The sequence below is a fragment of the Toxorhynchites rutilus genome, chromosome 2 (assembly GCF_029784135.1).
Source record: "Toxorhynchites rutilus septentrionalis strain SRP chromosome 2, ASM2978413v1, whole genome shotgun sequence".
Taxonomy (NCBI): domain Eukaryota; kingdom Metazoa; phylum Arthropoda; class Insecta; order Diptera; family Culicidae; genus Toxorhynchites; species Toxorhynchites rutilus.
The window spans coordinates 81,999,842-82,013,148 of NC_073745.1; positions in this window are offsets into that span (position 1 = coordinate 81,999,842).

The following is a 13,307-nucleotide window of genomic DNA, read 5'->3' on the forward strand; positions in this document are numbered from 1 at the left end:
AGTGGCGAATCCCGGTGAACTGTCGGAATCCGAGATTTTCGCATTTCACGCAAAAGAATGAGCGGGAGAAAGTTGAAGGAGCAGATTCGAGTGATGCTGGTGGTGGTGCTGGAGGCGGAAGTAGCGGTGGGGGAGGTGGCGGTAGCGAGGATTGAATCGGTTCTGTGAGCGTCAAGTCAAGTACCTGCATTGAATGAATATTTTCTCGATTTGATTTTTAATTTTGAAAAATAAAAATTAAGTGAAATAACTACATGTAATGTACATGTATTTGATTGAGTGAATGAGTATTTGTTTCCTTATGTTCCCTAAATTAACGAATATCGATGGAGACGCAGAAAAACTTTATAATTATAGACTTATTATCTCTTATTTTTGTATTTATTATTATATAACCCAGGATTTGTTCACAAATGGAGACACATTTAGAAAAATCTATTCCGCTCATTCAATCCAAAATTGAAAACGCTTATCACATCTGTTCTTTAACTTTTTTATCCTTGTCGTTTGTTTGGCGTAATGTAGCGATCTTTTAGTCTCGGTTCACTATGGAGTAGAAACAGAAAAAATGATCAGTAATTCTTATAGGACTCGAAAATAATAAAATCTGCAGGTTTCAAAAACATCGTAAAGCTCAAAATATCAGCGCTGAATCATCATTTGTAGATAATTTTCAGTTGATTCCCTAGAAGTCGTCCCAAATATGAAAATCCAGAAAATTAGGATATTCTATACGACAATGATACGAGTCACTAGTCACTGATTGTGCGGCAATTTTGAGCTCGAAACCGATAAAATTTGTCAAACTGTTAAACTTTTTTGCAGAATTGTTACACTAACTAGGCGGATCTAGTCAGAATATTCACCTGTCCCAGGCTTCCGAATGCCAAAGAGGGACCAGAACCTGCGGTATGCACCTATCTGTATGCTCGTGCTTTTTAGTCCTGACCGAAGAATTATCGGACAATCGCGCAGGTGCTAAGGATGGCCGAATTTTGGATGCCGGTCAATTCCTTCTCTGTGTTCAACATCTTTAGCGCTTCCAGAAATGTCTTCGGGACAATTCCAGTTCCAGAGAGAACAACTGGAACAATTCTTGGGACATCCCTTAGCCTCAACAATTCCTTGAGTTCCACGGCGGCGCTAATATTGCGCGACCTCTTTGAATGCTTTCCGCATCTTTCTCTCAAGTTCTTTCAGCTCAGCTTTGCTCCACTTGATTACACCAAAACTGAAGGTCAGCAGGGAAACTGCGAATGTGTTGATTACGAGAACTTTGTGTCGTTTAGGAAATTCTTCAGGACACAGTTCACTCGACTCAACAACTTGTCTGCCGGCTCCGTCTTGATGTCGGAGTGGCGAATCCCGGTGAACTGTCGGAATCCGAGATTTTCGTAAATTGTGATGCGACAAAGGATCCGTGTCGCGGAACTGTGAGATCAGATCGTCGTAGCGGAAGACCAGATCGCGTAGTAGTTGTTGATCTGGCTGTAGGTTTGGGCTCAGGGGTTGTTGTACTGTAGGCTCCACTGGTACTGATTCGCGAGTCCATCTCGCGAATTAATTGCTCAACCGTACTGAATTTCGTCTCGACACATCTGGAGCTTAGTTTTCTCTGCGACTGCTGCTTGATCTCGTCGATTTCCATTTGGGGGAGCATATTGTGGCGTACAATAGCTCAACGCTACGCTTCATCGCGTTTTGGTCAAGCCTCCCTATGAACTCTGGGTACGCTTCCTCGAATATTGTTAGCATTCGAGGGCGACCACCCATGTCCGTCTCTAAAGCATTGCAGAAGTAATAGGTACATCGCCCTCCAGCCGCTGACCGCTCGCTTCTACGCCGGTTCCAGGACCAACTCCAGTTCGGGGACCCTCTTCGGCCGATCGCATTCATATAATACTTCTTGAAAGTAGCTCCATTTAACTGGGTGTATCTCCTTTGCTTGGCAGACAGCGGGGCTAGTGATCTCCGATAATCGTACGATTAATCGATTAATCGAATACTTCCTACAGAAATCGATTATTAATCGAACGAATACTGCGTAACCAATAATTGAAGAGAACGAACTATTAACGTCGATTAATCGATCCAAATCCAGAGAAAAAAACGTACGGCCGCTGCAGTTTCATCCTGAAATTCAGTGGATCTGGTGTAGTGGTAAAATCCATACCTCTCACGCTACAGGTCACGAGTTCAATTCTTATGCAAGGCGCAAATTGAGACGCATATAGCGCGAGTAACTTGGCGCGATATAGCGCCTGTTTTTGTGGCTAATGGAAACAGATAGAACGGCGCAAATTGGCCAGATGACGCGAGATGGTGGAGCGCTCGTGAGACACGACTCGCGCGACGCTGTGGCTGAACCACAGTTTCTCGTGCTGGTCATGCCGGATGTGGTAGTTGTGTTGGTGAACAATCATATAGCGCCGTGGGTTTGACACTGTATGGCTGTACTGGTCGGGTGATTGTGTTAGTAAATAAATATATCGCGCAACTCTGTGTTAATCAGTCATTGTATGCGAGTGGCATGTTATTTACACCAAACTGCGACTCAATATGCGCTCCACCACGCTACGTTTGTGGCACGTATGAGTCTTGTTGGTAGTCTCGCGTTCGCTTACGAGCGCTATACGCTTTTCAATTTGCGCCTAGCCTTACTCCCGACATTCTTCCAAAATGGAAGATAGAAGTAACGAACCATCCAAAAGTGTTGAAAGTCACTATGATACAGGGGAAAAAACCTGAAATTCAATCTATATCTTTGACGCGGATTACTTAGAGCGATTAATCGTATCGAATAACAAACTGCTGAAAAGTATTCGATTAGCTGATGAACGATTAATTTCAAAAATTGGGGATCACTAAGCGGGGCAGCAAGGTATACATATTAGAGTTCCACCTTGCCGAATGTAGAGACGTCAGTTAATCGTTCGATTAATTCAAATAATCGAATATATACAATTTTAATCGAATAATTTTGTGTCGAATAATGAAAAATTAAAATATGAATACATCTAAAATTTGGATGGCATATAATGCGCCTAACTGGCATATGCATGCAAAAGTGGAGGCCATATACATGCATGGCAAATGCTTACCGAATTTGTTTGGATGAATATGCAACTTTGACCGGCTATAATAGCGACTTTTGCCATACTCATATACGATTTATTACAGACATAGAAAAAAAAACAAATGGCACAACATATTTTCGTGAAATGTTTATTATAGCCTCACGAATCGCCATTTTTATATATGAGTATTTATGTTTGTAGAAATAATAATTGTTTGATTGACTTGTGTTGGGAGTGGAATATGAATGTTTGAAATGGCACAGATTGATGTTTGGTGAAAACTGCTCCGATGTGGGTTCGAACTCCGGTCGTCTGGATTATCATCCACCAGCTATCTCGCGCGGCTATCTGAAATTTAATTCAACAGCGGTTAAAACTTTCGAGTGCATCAGAATTTCATTGACATTTCAATATGATGTAATATGTTCTTTATTAGGATCTAATATGATTCACTGTTTCATGATTTTCTTCAGCATGCAACACGATTCACTACAGTACTGAATCGATTTAAATTATACGCTTATACGACACACAAACTGCATCAGCGTAATATACGCATATGATGCGGATTAAATATATTTTACGACAATGTGCATCATAAAATTGATGTTTATTATACCGAATTGCGACTTAATTTGATAATGGTATTTAAAATCGAGTTTTAACACTTAATGCGATTTCAAATATACACGATACATACTTTGATTGATATTATATGCGATTATGATTTATTCGGATTTCTTGTAAGACTTGACACGTGCAAAATTATACGATTTAATGTTTGCTGGGACATCATATTGAAATGTCAATGATGCACTCGAAAGTTTTAACCGCTGTTGAATTAAATTTCAGATAGCCGCGCGAGATATCTGGTGGATGATAATCCAGACGACTGGAGTTCGAACCCACATCGGAGCAGTTTTCACCAAACATCAATCTGTGCCATTTTAAACATTCATATTCCACTCCCAACACAAGTCAATCAAACAATTATTATTTCTACAAACATAAAAAAATGGCGATTCGTGCGGCTATAATAAACATTTAACGAAAATATTTTGCGCCATTTGTTTTGACGTAGGACTATGTCAAACCGGAAGATATAGGGGGTGAAATGGAAATCTAGGCACTGAACAAGTAGGAAAAAATGCAAGATTTTGAACGCTTATAACTCGAGCATCGCAAAGGTTTTTGCATCAATTGATAGGAAATATATCTACGCATCTATCATAACGAATAACATTTCATTTTTCTTGAGATAAATAATTGAATAATTGTGAAATATCAAGCATTGTCAAAATGCACTATGTGCCCACTTTTGATTGGTCCATTTTGTGCTCCTCAAATCGTACCGACCAAAACGGGCAACCAGAGCAGTAGCGAAATACAATGAAGCACGATTGGAACGGAAAAAGAAAAAAATGAACGAAACATTGGTCGCAGTCTCACACATGCGTAATTCTCGAGCCAGCCAGTCAGCTTAAAAATCCCCGCTCCGCTGCCGTAACGATCATTCTCATTCAAACCGTACACCACATCGGTTCGCATCACAACACATCAACAAACCAACACAAGCAGCCACGTCTGGACATGGTAAAGGAGGAAAAGTGAAGGGAAAGGCAAAATCCCGCTCGAACCGTGTTGATCTGGAGTTCCCCGCAAGGGAAGCTAGGCCGAGCGCGTTAGTACCAGTGCACCAGTCCACCTAGCCGGCGTTATATAGTTTCGGCCGCCGAAGTGATCGAGTTAGCTGGCAAAGCTGCTCGCGACGATAAGAAAACCCGCATTCGGAACAGAACACATTCGGTTCGGTGGACATCAAGACAACAGGCAGTTGCAGCGAGTGGCGAGTGGCAAACGCAATCGCAAAACGGCATCAGGTAGCAGAAGAAAAAAGTTTGTTCTTTATACAAACTGCTTTGGTGGCAAATCCAGAACAAGGCGGCATCGAGGGCGTTCGAAATGGTTTTTTTCAAAACCACGAGTACTAAGTTTTCTAAATTGGAACCATTCCATAAAACAAGGCGCTTTTCAGGGTCATTAAACCTTCCAAAAAAGAGTTTAGGAAATACAGTTCAATGCTTTCTAAAACATTATCCAAAATAATAATAAAACACAAATTGATTTTTTCATAATTTGTTTGCCAGGATCGGATGAGTATGTGAATTTGGCAGTTGTTCTGTGCTTATTGATAGTTGGGGAATTTCCTGATTATTCAATTTTCACCAATTCTTAAATTGTTTCCAGATTGAAAGTACAGTAATTTACAATTAGTTCGACATTTAGCTAATTGGACGGACATGTAATGCGACTTATTTAGTTGGACATTTTTGTAAACATAGAGATCCAAATTATGACCCCACATTGAAAGTCGACACTGTACCACTGTCATCGCAAATGTTCAATTACAGGTTAAAATTACCTCCAATCCGATACTGAGTGGTGGTAATGCGACGTGCCATTGAATGTAATTTACTGTAAAATATGTCACAAGCTGGATGGGAAGAAATTTTCCAACTGTGAAAGCTGTGGCGAGTGGCAAACGCAATAGCTAAACAGGAAGGTTTAACCGAACAAGATGGTAATATCGAGTGATAACACAAACACAACACCAAAGGTTCTTTTCAGAACCATCAACATATTCATAAAGAGTAAACAGTAAACTAATCCATTTTTCAGGTAGATAGGTAGGTATTCACGTAGGAGAAGAAAATAAAACAATATATTTAAAATATATATTTAACAAAAGCTGTCCCCTTTGAATAGTCCTACGTCACTCCGGTTATGTCCCCGACATTACCCACCCGTCTTTTTTTCCTCTGTCTGTAATAAATCATATACGAGTATGGCAAAAGTCGTATTTGGTGCTTTGACAATTCATGAATATATTCATATTAGATCGCAATTCAATTTCAACATAATCGCTATTATAGCCGGTCAAAGTTGCATGTTCATCCAAACAAATTCGGTAAGCATTTGCCATGTATGTATATGGCCTCCACTTCTGCATGCATATGCCAGTTAGGCGCATATTTTTCGTAAAATGTTTATGGACTCACGAAGCCTCACGAATCGCCATTTTTATATATGAGTATTTATATTTGTAGAAATAATAATTATTTAATTTACTTGTGTTGTGAGTGGAATATAAATGTTTAAAATGACACAGATTGATGTTTGGTGAAAACTGATCCGATGTGGGTTCGAACTCCGGTCGTCTGGATTATCATCCACCAGCTATCTCGCGCGGCTATCTGAAATTTAATTCAACAGCGGTTAAAACTCATACATATGATTCGATATGATATAACCTATTACATTCTATGCCGTAGGATCAGTCATTCCTGGTTGCCGATTTTATTATTTAAGAAAAGGATCTTTGATTTCCCTATTATAGAAACCAAATTTATATTATCATTGAACTGGAATAATAAAAAATGAATGAATATCAATGAAACTATCTCAATTTTAAATTATTTTCATTACAATTTTCACTATATAATTTGTTTTTTCAATCATATCCAACTAAATTCTGATTACTATTATAATGAATAAAATAAATCAATCTGGCAATCTTGCAAAGCGAAGCGGTGCAATGTGCCAAATTCGATGTGGTATATATCTAAGATTGGCGTTCAATGGCGTAGTTCACTTCGTTTTGCTGCATGTTTCATTAGAAGGGATGTTTGCCGTAGTTACTTTCATCGAACATCAGCAATTTCGAGTGGTGATATTCAGAAGTGTTGTGATCGCAGTAGACATTGCCTAAACTGTAACCAACGAAATGTACTTCTGTTATATATAACGTAGCAACGTAGTTTGTTGATTTGAATAAAATTTTCATTAGTCTTCTAACACCCAACCTGAACGGTCTAGTTTTACATTTTTATCCGCAAAAGGTTATGGGCCCAGGACAGGTCATAGCCGGAAGAAAGAAGATTTTTTTAAAGTAATTAGTCAACCCAAGATGAGCCACGGAGGAGACGGCAATGGAAACGGTGCTGGAGTTCCTGCTGCTGAAGTACAAGCTGCTGGGAGCGGACGAATCAGCGGAGTTTCGTTACCGTTTATCGAGAGGCTCAAGGGACGAGAAAATTACACCACGTGGGCGTTCGCTATGAAGATGACGCTCATCCGCGAGGGATCATGGAACGCTGTGTCGCCGCCGGAAGGACAGCAGGTCGACGCGGAAACGAGTTTACGAGCGATGGCCACGATCTGTTTGAGTCTGGAGACGACCAACTACAGTCTGGTCCAGGACGCGAAGGACGCCAAGGAAGCTTGGGAGAAGCTGCGGAATGCTTTCCAGGACAATGGTCTGACACGGAAAATCGGGTTGCTGAGAAAGCTAACGTCGATTCGGTTGGACGAATGCGGCAGCGTGGAGTCGTACGTCGATGAATTGATGTCCACGGCACACAAACTTGCGGGAATCGGATTCAAGGTCGACGACTCATGGCTGGCTGCGTTGTTGCTGATGGGGCTTCCGGACCATTACGAACCCATGATTATGGGGCTCGAGGCATCCGGCACTGCGTTGACGTCGGACGCGGTGAAAGCAAAAATTTTGCAAGATGTGAAGCTGCAGAACGGACCCAAAATCGCCGGTGGGGACGAAGCGTTGTATTCAAGTTCAAGACGGCGTGGAAGCAAAAATGGTGCGGCCAAGAAGGACGACACGTGCCACAATTGCAAGAAGCGTGGGCATTTTGCAGCGAAGTGTCCACAGAAGCAAAATACATCGAAAACGTCTGGCAAAGCTTTGTGCAGCGTTTTTGCGATGGGCGATGTAAGCCAGAAGGAGTGGTACTTTGATTCCGGGGCCACGTGTCACATGTCTCGGAATGAAACTGGATTTGTGAAGCAACAGCCAATGGCGCATCCAGTGGGAACGGCGAACAACGGTAGCATGATGACTGTCGCGAAGGGTCTGGTCAAGCTGGAGCTCAATGAAGGACCCATCGAAGTGAAGGAAGTGCTGCAGATTCCGGAATTGGCCACGAATCTCCTTTCGATTAGCAAGATTTGCCAGAAGGGAATGACGGTGGTCTTCGATGCCGAAAGGTGTGAAGTTCGCGAGAGCAATGGCAACGTGATCGCATCTGGTACACAGGTAGGCGGCTTGTATATGCTGAACCAGAAGCACGAGGAAGCCTTGCTGGTACCGAGTAACGGAATTTGGCACAGACGTCTGGGACACCTCAATCGTCGAAGTCTACGAAAGCTTGCGACGATGGCAGACGGCATCGACTTGGCAAATGACGTCATCCCAGAGTGCATCGCTTGTATCGAGGGTAAGCATGCACGTAATCCATTTCCTTCCAGTGAGTCGCGAGCCGAAAGGCTACTGGATTTAGTCCACTCGGACCTGGTTGGACCCATCGAAGTTCCTTCTCTCGGTGGCAGTCGTTACATGATGACGTTTATCGACGATGCGAGCCGGAAGGTTTTCCTCTATTTCCTGGAACAGAAGAAAGAAGCATTTGGAGCTTATGAAAGTTTCAAGGCCATGAGTGAGCGCCAAACCGGAAGGAAACTCAAGGTTCTGAGAACGGATAACGGGACCGAATACGTAAATGCATCCTTCAGAAGCAGCATGGTGAAAGATGGAGTGCGCCACGAGAAAACTTGTCCGTACACCCCTGAGCAAAACGGTGTAGCGGAAAGAATGAACCGGACACTCATCGAGAAGGCCAGAAGCATGCTGAGTGATTCGCGCCTGCCGAAGGAATTTTGGGCCGAGGCGGTTTCGACAGCAGCGTACCTCGTTAATAGAAGCCCGACGAGGTCCATCGAAACAACACCAGAAGAAGCTTGGACCGGTAAGAAACCCGATTTGCGACACTTGAGGGTTTTCGGATCGCTTGCGCTTGTCCACGTTCCGAAGGAAAGAAGGAAGAAGTTCGACGTGAAATCCCAAAAAGCAGTTTTCGTGGGATATGCTGACGGTACCAAGGGGTATCGATTGTACGATCCGGTCAAGCGTGACATCCGGATCAGCCGCGACGTCGTCATTGTTCAAGAGGGAGAACCGCAACAATTGGTCGAGATAAGCGAGAATAAGCAGCAGATACAGTTCACGGAGCTGTATTCAATCGACGAGTTCAACGTCCGTGTGGAACCGGATGTCGACGATGACGATTTCGATGATGAAGTTGAAGAAACTGCAACATCCGACAGCGATTCAAGTGATCCCGAGTTCCTTGACGCCGATAATGAACCTGCGCTCCCGTCGCAACTTGGTAGACCAGCTGTTGAGCAGCAAGGGTTTAGGCGCAGCGACCGGGAGCGCCGAATTCCAGGCAAGTATTCCGATTACGTTACCTATAGTTCGTTTTCTGGCGAAGTTGTTTCCCCCCAGCCCACACCGGTGTGCTCCAAGACATCGATCGATGACCCTCAAACCTACGAAGAGGCGCTGAATGGACCGGATCGCGAGAAGTGGATCGCGGCCATGCGTGAGGAAATCGCCGCTCTGGAGAAGAACGAAACGTGGGAGCTAACCAGCCTTCCAAGCGATAGGAAGGCAATCCGAAACAAATGGGTCTTCAAGACGAAGCGGGGACCAACTGGTGACATCGAACGATACAAGGAACGGCTGGTTGTTAAAGGGTGCTCACAGCGGCCAGGCATCGATTACGACGAGGTGTATTCCCCCGTAGTACGGTATTCCACCATTCGTTATCTGCTGGCGCTGGCGGTGAAGCATGACCTCGATGCGGTCACTGCGTTCCTTCAAGGCAAGCTATCGGACGAGGTCATCTACATGGAGGCGCCGAAGGGATTTGCTGGCACCTCGAAGCAAGTCTGTCGGTTACGGAAGGCACTCTATGGGCTGAAACAGTCAAGCCGTCTGTGGAACAACCAACTGGATCACGCGCTGAAGGAGTTCGGACTGAACCAATCAAAGGTTGATCCGTGCCTGTATTTCCGGATCAGCGGTGAGAAAATGATTTTCGTCACTATTTACGTGGACGATTTCATGATCTTTACCAATGATGCCAAGCTGAAGCAAATGTTGAAATCGTTCCTTCACAACCGCTTCAGAATGAAGGATCTTGGTGAAGCTTCTTTCTGCCTGGGACTGAGGATCACGCGTGACAGAAAGAACGGCAAACTGTGGGTAGATCAGGAGCACTACATCGACAGTATTTTGCAACGGTTCAACATGGTGAATTGTAACCCAGTTTCGACACCAGCAGAGGCGAGCGTCAAACTGGACAAGTCCATGTCTCCGGCGACACAGGAGAAGATGCGCGAAATGAAAGAGATTCCTTACCAGGAGGCAGTGGGGTGTCTCACCTATCTGGCGCAGGCAACGCGGCCGGACATCAGTTTCGCAGTAAACCAAGTCGGCCAATTCAATGCGAATCCCGGACGTAGCCACTGGAACGCTGTTAAGCGTATCATGAGGTACTTGCGAGGCACGCGTTCGAACCGTCTAACGTATTCGAAGCAGAATAGCACAGGCTTGGTTGGCTTCACAGATGCCGATTGGGGAGGAGAACCGGACTCCAGAAAATCCACCACCGGATACGTCTTCACGTTCATGGGAGGAGCTGTGTCGTGGAACGTCAAACGTCAACCAACAGTCGTATTGTCCTCGTGCGAAGCGGAATATATCGCGCTTTCCCGCACAGTCCAGGAAGCACTTTGGTGGCACCAGTTCCAGTTGCAGATTTTCGGCATGCATCAAATTCCATCCGATGTGACAACCAATCAGCCATCTGTATCGCTCAGAACCAAGGGTACAATCCACGAACAAAGCATCTAGACATCAGGTATCATTTCGTCCGAGATGTCCTGGATCAAGGAGTAGTGGAGCTGGGATATGTGAACACGAAGCAGCAGCCCGCTGATGGGTTCACAAAGGCCCTGGCAATCCGGAAGCTGGAAGAAAATAAAAGGTTAATTGAATTCGTTGCTTAAGGAGGAGTGTTGTGATCGCAGTAGACATTGCCTAAACTGTAACCAACGAAATGTACTTCTGTTATATATAACGTAGCAACGTAGTTTGTTGATTTGAATAATATTTTCATTAGTCTTCTAACACCCAACCTGAACGGTCTAGTTTTACATTTTTATCCGCAAAAAGAAGTCTATTTTTGTAAATCATTTGTCATTGTTGAAGCATTTCAATGACATTTCAATATGATGTAATATGTTCTTTATTAGGATCTAATATGATTTACTGTTTCATGATTTTCTTCAGCATGCAACACGATTTACTGCAGTACTGAATCGATTTAAATTATACGCTTATACGACACACAAACTGCATCAGCGTAATATACGCATATGATGCGGACTAAATATATTTTATGACAGTGTACATCATAAAACTGATGTTTATTATACCGAATTGCGACTTAATTTGATAAATATTTATAAAATCGAGTTCTTACATTTTATGCGATTTCAAATATACACGATACATACTTTGATTGATATTATATGCGATTATGATTTATTCGGATTTCTTGTAAGACTTGGCACGTGCAAAATTATACGATTTAATGTTTGCTGGGGAATTTTAAATATAAAACCCAGCAAACATTAAGTCGTATGAATAGCTATAATTGGAGGCGATATACATACAACCAAGACACATTTGTATGATATATGATGCAGATAACTAGCATATACACACAAAAGTGGAGGCGATATACGTATATGCCATATTTTGTACGCATATAAAGCCGTATATAACGATATGCGATGCTTTTTGGACTGATATGCGATTTGATACGACAACGTTACCACTCAATCCATCGATGACATGGAAAATCGTGTTTTTGCATTTTATGCGATTTTAGATATATATGATGGATATTTTGATTGATATTTTATGCGATTGTGATTTGATACGAAATTATATGTGACTTATCATGTGCAAAGTTATACGATTTAATGTTTGCTGGGAAATTAGAGTAAAATGACCCCATCGTTACCCTAATGTAACATAGTTAAAATACAACTTTGAGGGAGATATTTATTCTCTAGACAAAAATTGACTTCAACAAAGTTGTTACATATGATAGAGCTTTGTAGAACTTTGTAGAACAAAGCTTTTTTCCATATTTTAATATAATCGATTTAACGCTTTTTTCCTAAGTTGCATTAGGGTGACCAGGAAAAAGCGGTTTTTTTCCTCTAAGTTTTATATTTCGCATTCTACATCAAAGCTGTCTTGGTACGACTCTGAGAGCTTATCAACATCAACATTTTGCAGTGCAGAACTTGTCAATATCCTAATCCTACTCAAAGTTATTGATGGTTTTTCACCCAAAAACTCATAATTGAGGGGCTTAGAATGCAAGGGGTGTAAGTGACTTGATCGATTTCTCTTCATCAACTTTTTCTTCAGTTAATAACTCAACTGCAAAAACGTTCCAATATGAATTTGCTATAGAATCCGATAGATGAGGCTCTGACCTGTCTTCCGCATTGTCAAATACAGCTGGGAATGTATTTGCAGCTAAGTCATGACCAAAAGAGAGAGTCGATGTAGAGAAATCGATGAAATCACTTACACCCCTTTCATTCTAAGCCCCTCAATTTCATATTTAATTTACTCAAACACGAAAAATAACATAGTTTTGAAAATCACACATTATGTAGAGTGAACTCTGCTCTTTAAAATGCCGCCAATTAACTTTGTTTATGTTTGCACAAAAAGAATGGCGAGCGATTGAAGAGAGCGTATTTTTTGGGAAGAAATATCAATAACTTTGAGTGAAGTTGAGATATTGACAAGTTCTTTGTCGACAAATGTTTGTTTCGAAGACAGTTTGTATGTAGAATTTGAAGTATAAAAGTTAGCGAAAAAAAAAAAGGTTTTTTAATGGTGACCCTAACACAACTTAGAAAAAGGCGCTATATCGATTATTTCAAGAGAAAGCTTTGTTCTACAAAGATGTCTCAAATAGCTGGGACTACAACATTGTCGAACTATGTTTACCTCTATCTATGGAGATAAGAAAGTTAGATTTTTTATTTCATCGAAAATGTTGGTCACCCTATTTTTGGCAACATGAAAATGAGCGCTCTATCATATGTAACAACTTTGTCGAAGACAGTTTTTGTCTAGGGAATAACTGTCGAGCTCTAAATGCTAATTTCCACTTAAATGCATCTCCTGGACCATTGTGCATTGGCAACGCTGATCAGTAGAGCATATACATAATAATATGTGGCTCCACTCAGACCATGGCAGTTATAATATTTCAA